Below are 8906 nucleotides of genomic sequence, written 5' to 3' on the forward strand. Positions count from 1 at the left end.
ATCCCCTTACATAACCCCTGTTCCTTTGTAAACTCCAACTCTCTAAGCTGCTTGTTATTCCTCCAATAGACCCAACTTTGTCTTACACCAATGCCTTTGCATATGCAGTGCCTCTCCTTGGCATGTCCACCCCCCTCTGCAATCCCCCCCCACCCCCCACAGACACACAGAGTGAACTCTCCCTTAGCCTATGTTTAAGTGACAGTCAGGACTCTCTGAGAAATGCTCCCTAGCCACTGGTTGGCAGTTCTTCAGTGAGCCCGAAAGGCTGTGTTAGTCCTTCCACTGAAGCACTTATCGTCATACAGGCAGTGAGATATCCCACCCATCCTCAGTGCCTGGCACATATTAGGTGCTCAAAAAATGTTTGTGGAATGAAGGGCATCATGTTCCCAGCCAAGCAGGCTGAACATTAGAAGGTAGGCAGGTGCTTAGAAGCATCTCAGGAATTCCAGGCCCCACCAAATAGTGCACCTGAGAATATCAATATACATCTTGAGACCAAGGCTGTAGGTGGCAAGTTTCATAGGTTAGACAGGCATGAACAGTGTGTGTGTGTGTGTATGTGTGTGTGTGTGTGTGTGCGTGTGTGTGTGTGTGTGTGACTGTGCGTGTATCTGAGAGAGAGAGAGAGAGAGAGAGAAATAGACAGGCAAACAGATATCAATACTTCATGGAACAATGGCTTAATCAGAAATGGGGACTGTTTCCCCTCAATCATCATGGACACTTCTCTATTTCTTCTTGCCAACTGGAAGAAGGGAGATGCTGACAGCTTATCTCTGATACACCCTCCCTGGCCCCCAACCCCATCCCTCTCCACCAGCGGCTTTGGCACTTGCACCTACCCCATCAGAGACGTTCCCAGGCTCTGAGGCCCTGCTGCTGACACGCACAGCCACTCGTGGCTTCCCTGGCCAAGAGGGTCAGATAGCTCCCAGCTTCCTGGGGGAGTTGAAAGAGAAAGAGTTGAGAGGCCTGGGAGTCAGGAGACTCTGGTTCAAGTGCTGGTGCTGCCAATAACCAATCATGTGACCTGGGACAAGCCCTTTGGGCCTCAGTTTCCTTCACCATGAATTGAAGAATGGGCTGGCTGATCTCTCAGGGAGGTCCCTCCTGCAGTTTTTGGATCCATACCCATCCCTTGCCTTGTCTGCTCCTCAAATCAGAATCTTAGTGTTGACAGCAAATGTGAGTTCATCTAGTAAAATCCTCCCTATGGGTGAGGAAACTGAGGTCCTGGGGGGGGAAGGGACATGATCAGGGAGTGAGACCCTGGGACACATGTGGCCTACAACTAGGGTCTGTGGTCCCTGCCATGAGCTGTCCTAAATGCTGCCAGAAAATGCATGATGGTTGCTTTCAAGTCTATTTCCGTCATGGCTGTCTTCAGGTAGAGGTAGGAGGAGCGAAGTCGTGCTGAGGAGGTGCTGGGAGCAGTACCATCTTCAGGCAAGGACCTGAGGAGGAGTGGGTAGGGGGCAGGGCTTCATGACTGGATGTGGGGGGAACAGAGTAGGGGGAGGAGCGGAGACGCCTTTCCTTCCTCCCTTGGCCTCCATCCTCCTCCGGCCTGAGGTCTGGTCTGGTGAGGCAGAGCACAGAGCATGCCTCTGCTGTCTGTGTGAGTTCCTGAGAAGTGAGATCTTTAATTTTTGTCTGCTGAGCCCCGATGGGCGAGGGGCCAGCCTGTGTTACAGCCTCCCAGAGGCCCCTGGGCCAAGGCGCTCAGACCAGAGTGGACGGAAACAAGGAATGAGTCATGGCAGACCGGCTGGGACCGGGCTGCACCTACCCCCGCCCCCACCAGCCTGGTGTCTGTGTCCTGTTGTGGGGTGTTTTAGGGCCTGGGCCTATTCCTAAGGGTTTGAGGTCCTAGAGAGTAGTGGGAGGCAGCAGGGCAAACCTCATTGAGTGTCCTCATCTCACTGTTTCATCCCAGGGAAAATGGAGGTCAGGAGATGGTGGCAGAAGGTGTCATCCTCTTTCTTTGCCTTGATAATGAAGAGCAGGAAGTTGCTGACAGGCCTCTCTGGAAGAGCTTAATTTAGGAACAACCCTATAGCAGCCCCTGTTGCTGTCCCCACAACCTCTATTCATTGGGCTGTCACTGTGTCCCAGCTGGAAACCAAGGTGGGGACAGGCTGGGAGACCCCAATGACAGCCAAGAAAAGTTGCTTCCTGCTCACCTTGTCCTGAAATTCCTGCCTGCCATTCCAAAGTTCTGGGTAGATCTGCCCAGCCCTTCGCCCCATAGGGCTTTCTCCCTGGAGATTCTGAAAGGATAATACAATGTGTGACCCCATCCCATCCATGCGGCCCCCAGCCCAGTCGAGCAGCTCTGGTCTTACTGGGGGGAATTAAGAGAAGGAGGTCTCTGGACTGCTCGCTCACATTGTCTTCCTACTTAGGCCTTCAGGTCTCTACTTAGGGAGAAGTTATGCTGCAGCCCCAGGAGTTCTAGAAGGTTCCACTTCAGCCAGAGGCTGAAGGAATTCATGCAGGTAAGTAGGAAATGTTGTCTGAGCTTTGAGCTAAATGCGCAGAACTTTCAGATCAGCCCACCCTTGTATCAGGGACTGGAAATGAAGGGAAACAAGTGAAATCAGCTACTTGAAGGGCTGCCCACTTCACATCACTGCAGGACATCCTGGAGCGAGTACAGTTCGCTGCAGTGAAAACAGCACGGACCTTGGAGCCGGTCGGCCTTTTTCGTTGAACACTGGCTCGACTCCTAGCTGGACGACCTTGAGCAAGAGCCTTCACCCTTCTGCGTTTGTGAAATGGGATTACAACGCCCACCACCCAGGGCCACGGAGATGTTTGTTCATGCCACTTCTCTCGTCCAAAGAGAAAGGCTGAGGGTTAAGATGAGCCTTTCTCAGCAACCGAAAACGATTTGATGTGGGGCAAACTGGACTTCTTTCCTTCTTGGTGAGTGCGAGTCAGATTCACGGAAACTCACCATGATGACCTTTGTCTGCCCTTGACCCAAAGTAGACCCCTAGCTGTAAATAGGTGCGAGGGGGGTGAGATGTGCTTGGTGGGCCAACTCATGACAGCAGTTCTATGTGGCCCCCAGCACCCCTGGCCACACCACGAACAGCTGGGATGCTTCTATTTCAGAGAATGGCAGCCGGAGCCGCATTTCCACAGAAAGGCTCCTCGTGGCATCGGCTTCATGTCTGGAGCCGGACAAACCAGGGGGAATCCGAGTGTAGCCACTTACTAGCTTTGCAATTGTGAGCAGTCATTTTTACCTCTCTGAGCCTTCATGTCCTCACCGGCTACCTCCTTCACAAGACTATTGTGAGGATTAAATGAGAAAATGTCTGCAAAACACGAAGCACGGTGCCTGGTACCTTTTAAGTGCTCGAGAAATACCCACTGGCAGATGGAGTAGCAGTGATTGATCCCCTCCCGTCACAGGGTAGATGGGGCTGGTTATCTACTTTGCCCTGAAGGTGGTGTGGCAAGAAGAGCAACATTATCTCTATCGTCAGATAAGAAAATAGAAGCCAAGCGTAGCTGAGAACTGAGCTCAGTTTGCAGAAGACAGAAACATCCGTGCTCATGGGAGGAGACAGCCCAGGCGGTCCAGGGCAGGGTGGCTGTGAGTTGTGGGGGCGATGCCAGGCCACGGTGTCTGAGGTGGAGTGGTCTTGGCAGCCTCTGTGGGCCTTGAAAACCTCATGCAGGAGGGAGCTGGGGCCTCTTCACACAGCCTGTGTCTTCCAAACTGGAGGTGAGGCTGCGCAGTGCGGGGGTCCCAGCTGCCCAGTATCTGGACGAGGGCATCCCAGCCCCTGAGCTGCTCCCATCTGGAAAGCTGGGGCCCAATCAACCTTCCTTTTCGGCTGTTCTGCCCACTGATTAACCAGGAAATGTGTTATTTGTTCCGAGCAGGGGAACAAGCTCTCCTGGGGAGAGGAATTCAGGGCTGGAGGTCCAGTCACTTCCAAGGAGGAAAAAATCCCTGGAATTCTGTTGGGAGTCTGGGTCTCAGCAAAGGGAGCAGAAATGTGGTCCTTGCTTTTGGTCCTTGTTTATCAAATTAGTTCAGGTTCTGGTAGCTTTCTGGCTGCCAGCATTATTCCAGCAAGACATGGGAAAGCAATTAGGTTGCCCTGGTTGTCCAGCATCCCCACTCGTGGTTACATGTCCTGGCAATCCTTTCCCCACTGGAATCCTCTTATCAAGCCCCTGGGACTCTCTCTGCAGGGCTTTCCAGAGGTGATTTCCCTCCCCAGACCCAAGAGATGGGTGAGTAGGGTTAGCAGCATTTGGAGCCTCACTGGGGGGAAGCTGGGACCAGGGGTAAGGAAGGGACACATGGTGAGTCAGGGGCCATGCTGGTAACATTTAGCCCCTCTTCTCCTACTGGGCAGGGAGGGTAGAGGGGGACAGAAAGTTCTTATAACTCCAAGTCCCCAGGGATGTGAGTTGTGGGCTAGCAGGCAGGGAAGAGGGTATTGGAGGGATGTGCAGTCGAGGTACTTAGGTGGTAACAGCGGCAGAGGCGCTGGGAAAAGATAGCACTTCAATGTGAGGCGGGTTACAGAGTCACAAGCCTAAGGGGGAGGCAAGATGGTGCAGTCTTAAAAGCTTGGGCTCCGATGAATCCTGCATCTGCTGCTTATCAGCTGTGTAAAACAGTAGCTACTTCCAGCCTCAGTTTCCTCCTTTGTATAGGCAGAAATCATGGTGCCCCCTTTATTTGGTTAAAGGGGTCAATTTATGTAGCATGCTTAATGCAGTGCTTGAACCCTAGTAGACTCTATAAATTTTGGCAGCTTAAAAAAAGAAAGAAAAACCTCAAGCATTTATGGGAGTGGAGATTTTGAAGAGTTGCATCAACAGATCCCAAAAGTTGCAGGGTAAGGGAGTGATGGGCAGTAAGTGGGAGACAGGTCTGGAGGGTGGCACTGGGATGGGAGGAACAGGAGATGCCAGTCTTCAGGGGAGATTAGCCGGGTTGTGGGCTCCTAGGAGAGCAGGGTGGGAATTTCCAAGGACCATTTGTACTCACCAAGGAGTAGGAGGGGCGCCTAGCGGAGTGGGAAGTGTGTCTGCCTGAGGGTTTTGGCTGGGGCCAAGCGGTGAGAGGCTGAATGGGCGGCAGACTTCCAGAAGTGCAGACGGAGGAGACGGAGCAGTAATAATGACTTGGACACACGGGAGGAAAAAATAACTCAGGGACGAAGATGACGCCAAGGTTTCTGGCCTTGGGAGGCTCATGGGGATCTGAGGTGAGCACGGAGGGATGAAGAGGAGAGCTCCTGAAGGAACTGGCAGGTAGTGGGGGGAGGAAAGGAGTCGGGAAGTAAAGAGTTGGGTGGATAACAGGGAAGGAGCAATGTCTCCGGGAGAGAACTGAGCATTCTGGGAATCAAGATGGCATTCATCCCAAAACACAAGACACAGAATTTAAGGAAATCCTAGGGCCATCCCTCAAGGCAGTAAGCACATGAACTTGGACCAGTAATACTACCAGGAACTCAGTTTTTCTCTCTTCAAATGGGTCTAATGATACCAGCCCTCCTTACTTCATGGGATTATTCTGTCATTCATTCAGTTAGCCATCCATTGAACCCATATTTCTTGGCTGTTTATTAGAGTCAAGCACTGTTCTAGGTTCTAGGGAAACAGTGCTGAGTTGAGGAGGCAAGATACCAATTTCTTTAGAGCTACCATTGTGGCTTGGGAAGTCAGGCAATAATGACTTTTTTCAGTTGTTGAACAGGATTTTTCCTGTGGTTTTGAATTTTTGCTGAAGCCACATGGGTAGAACAGTAAGGACTAAATATCCTCACAGTCCTACACATTCTAGCACATTTTAGTAACAGCAGAACAAGTTCAACAACTATTAAGGCATATCCCTCAGTCTATGAATGAAAGGGATTGAAATAGAGCCTGGTTGGCTTGGCTCAGTGGTTGAGTGTCGACGTATGAACCAGGAGGTCATGGTTCGATTCCTACAGTGGGGTGAGCAAGAGGCAGCTAATCAATGATTCTCTCTCATCATGGATGTTTCTATCTCTCCCTCTCACTTCCTCTCTGAAATCAATAAAAATCTATTTTTTTTAAAAAGCGTTGAGGTAGAGAACCGTTGCATTAGTAGGCAGGGCTGAGATTTCACCTGAGGGTACTCCCCAATGCCAACCAAGTAAAGGGGGCTCCAAGAGAGCCAGCTGCAGAATTTGGGGGTCTTCAAGAAGAGGAAACCAGCATGACTCCCCTTAACTCTCCCTCCACTGATGCTGGCTGAGTTGCTGGGAGCTGCAAGCACCCTGAGGTACCAGAGCACAACAAGAAAGTTGTTGGGAGAACCCAACATATGTCTTTAGAGTTTGGGGATGAACACAAATGAAGAGACTTGTGGATACTGTCTGTCTGGAGAGTTCTGACTGTGGAGCCTGGCTGGAGGAGCAGCCCACTCACCATTGGTTTATTGGCATGAAACAGAAAGTCCGCGAGGGGCAGAGGATACAGGGACCTGCAAGAGGTTGGCCGGAGAGTGTTTTGTTACAGCCGTGCAGGGTGGAGGTCTTGCAGGGAGCCTCCCAAGAACCCACAAATGTGCCTATGAAAGAGCCAGCATGTGGCACCTGCCAGCCAAGGGCACCTGTCACAGAAGATTTTGCCACATTAGGTTTCCTCTAATACCTCTCCCCTGACCCTGACACGGAGGAGCCACCACCGAAAAGGATGGTCAGAAAAACAGACCACACTCCACTCTCTCCACTGTCGGATCTCGAGCCAGGGGACAGTCCCATGGGGGGCAGGGAGGAGTATTGAATTGGATTCTCAATTGATTAAATTGGATAAGGATTTTTTTTTATTTGGACAGGACCAGAGTTTTTAGTGCCTGAAAAATTGGTCTTAATTATGGAAATGAAACTATTCTTGTGGCTGATAGGGAAGGTCAAGCCAAAAACTCTGAGATTAAGGGTGGGGAAAGAAAATTCACCATAACATGGCTGAAGGCAATGAGGGGAGAAAAATACTATAGCTGTTTCCTGATTATCCTTAAGTCCCGATGTCTTCAGGTTCAGCCCATCCTATAAGCCAGTTATCCAAGTAAAGGAATAAATGAGATCATTTCAACTAGTCCCTAGAGCCATGAAAGTGAAATGGTGATGTGTTAGAAAGTGATGATTTGGGAATGGGAGGGCTGCTCTAGGTTGGGCAGGGGGGGGCGGAGGGGGGGGAGGAAGGTGGTCCAGGGATGGCCACTCTAGGAGGTGATGTTTGAGCTGAGAGAACTGATGAGGAGTTCCTGTAAACACTGTGGAGAGGAGTGTTCCAGAAACAGGGAAGTGGGCATTAACTTGTCTTGTTCAAGGAGCAGAGAGGAGGCCAATGCAGCTGCAATGCAAGAGGTGAGAGAGATCAGATAGGGGGCCAGTCATGCAGGGCTGTGTAGGCCAAGGTCAGGAGTTGAGGGCGTATTCCAACATTAGGTAGTAACTGTGCCTGTTCCTTGTGTAGTGTGGGAAGTTGCACACTGGTGCCCTCCTGACTGCTCTGTCTCTCTAGACAATAGTAGGCTACAGAAACGCACCAGGGGCAGCCATGGCTGCCAGGCCTTTAGGCTTTAAGACAGCGGGCCAGGGGTGTGAGTGGTGAGCTGATTGTTGGAGGTACTCAGATGGGTGGCAATTGGCATTCTTGCATCCCTGTCCCCTCACTGCCAACGCAAGAAGATGTGAGCACCAGATCAATCAGAGGCAGATTAAATCCCCCTTGGGTGAAATTCCTGAGGGAGGGATGGACTTCTGAGCCCAGGCAGGAAGCCAGGGTTTCATTCCCCTCTTGGACACACGCTGTCTTCTTGAATGACCTTATTCCAGATCTTCCAGGTCTACCCTCTGTGAAAAAGGGAACACTTCTTCTAGGATCTGCCATCAGGCTTGACCTTGACTCAACAGAAAGGGGACAGGAACAGGGAGCGAAGGTGGCTGGCAGCGGCAGGTCGCTCTATAAGCTGCAGGATGGCCAAGGACGCGGCCAACTCCACTAGAGGGCGCGCGCCTCCCCAGGCGACCTTCCAGCGCTCTCCCGCGTGGTCCCAGCTCTAGCCTGCACCCCGGCGGACGCCCCCAGTGGCCGGGGCGAGAAGCGAAGGGGCCGGACGTGAGTCCCTACGGTCCTGATTCTGTCACGCCATTCTTGGTACCTCTCCCGGTCTCCTTCAGGCCTGCGAGGCTGCAGCCTTGGTCATCCAACCCAGAGTTTGCCTCTGAGGGCAGGGGCGGGAGATAAATTCGGGACAGGTCAGCAGCTCCAGCTTGCCCAGGACAGGAGAGAGGTGGCTCCGGTGCCGCTGTTACTGCAGGCGGCATCTCCCGTACCAGCCCTCGGGTCAGCCCTGAGCCACCCCCAGCTACTCATGGGTTAACCCCCCTCGCCGCCCGCTCGCTTCGCGGTGCCAAAGTGGGTGTTGCTGGAATTCCTCTCTCCCTCTCCCGTAATGAGGGGGCTGAGCTGTCCCTCCGAGGAGGGGGCATGGTGTGGATAAAAGGGACGAAAAATCAGGGAGAGGTTTCCAAAAATAAAAACCTTCCAGTTTCCCTTCGGAAGGCCACAGCCAGAGGGAGAAGGCGCGAAGGTGCAGCAGCCGCGCGCTTCTAGCCGGGGACCCAGCGCGGACGCCGGGCGCAGGGCGCGCAGCCCCGGGCCATTCCCCCGCCCAGCCCTCGGGGCCTCCCAGACGAAGAGAAGAGAAGCGGGCCTCCAGAAGGGGACCCGAGCGCAGCCCGCGGGCGCCCGGATAACCGACTGCCAGCCCCGGGACTCGCCGCGCGCGCCCCGCTTCTCGGGGGCCCGGGCGCCATGAGGCGGCGGCGGCAAGCCCCGTGCCGCGGGCGCACCCGGTGAAACCCCTGAAGGAGCTTCCTGCCCGC

Source organism: Myotis lucifugus, unplaced genomic scaffold (genome assembly GCF_000147115.1).
Source record: "Myotis lucifugus unplaced genomic scaffold, Myoluc2.0 scaffold_235, whole genome shotgun sequence".
Taxonomy (NCBI): Eukaryota; Metazoa; Chordata; class Mammalia; order Chiroptera; family Vespertilionidae; genus Myotis; species Myotis lucifugus.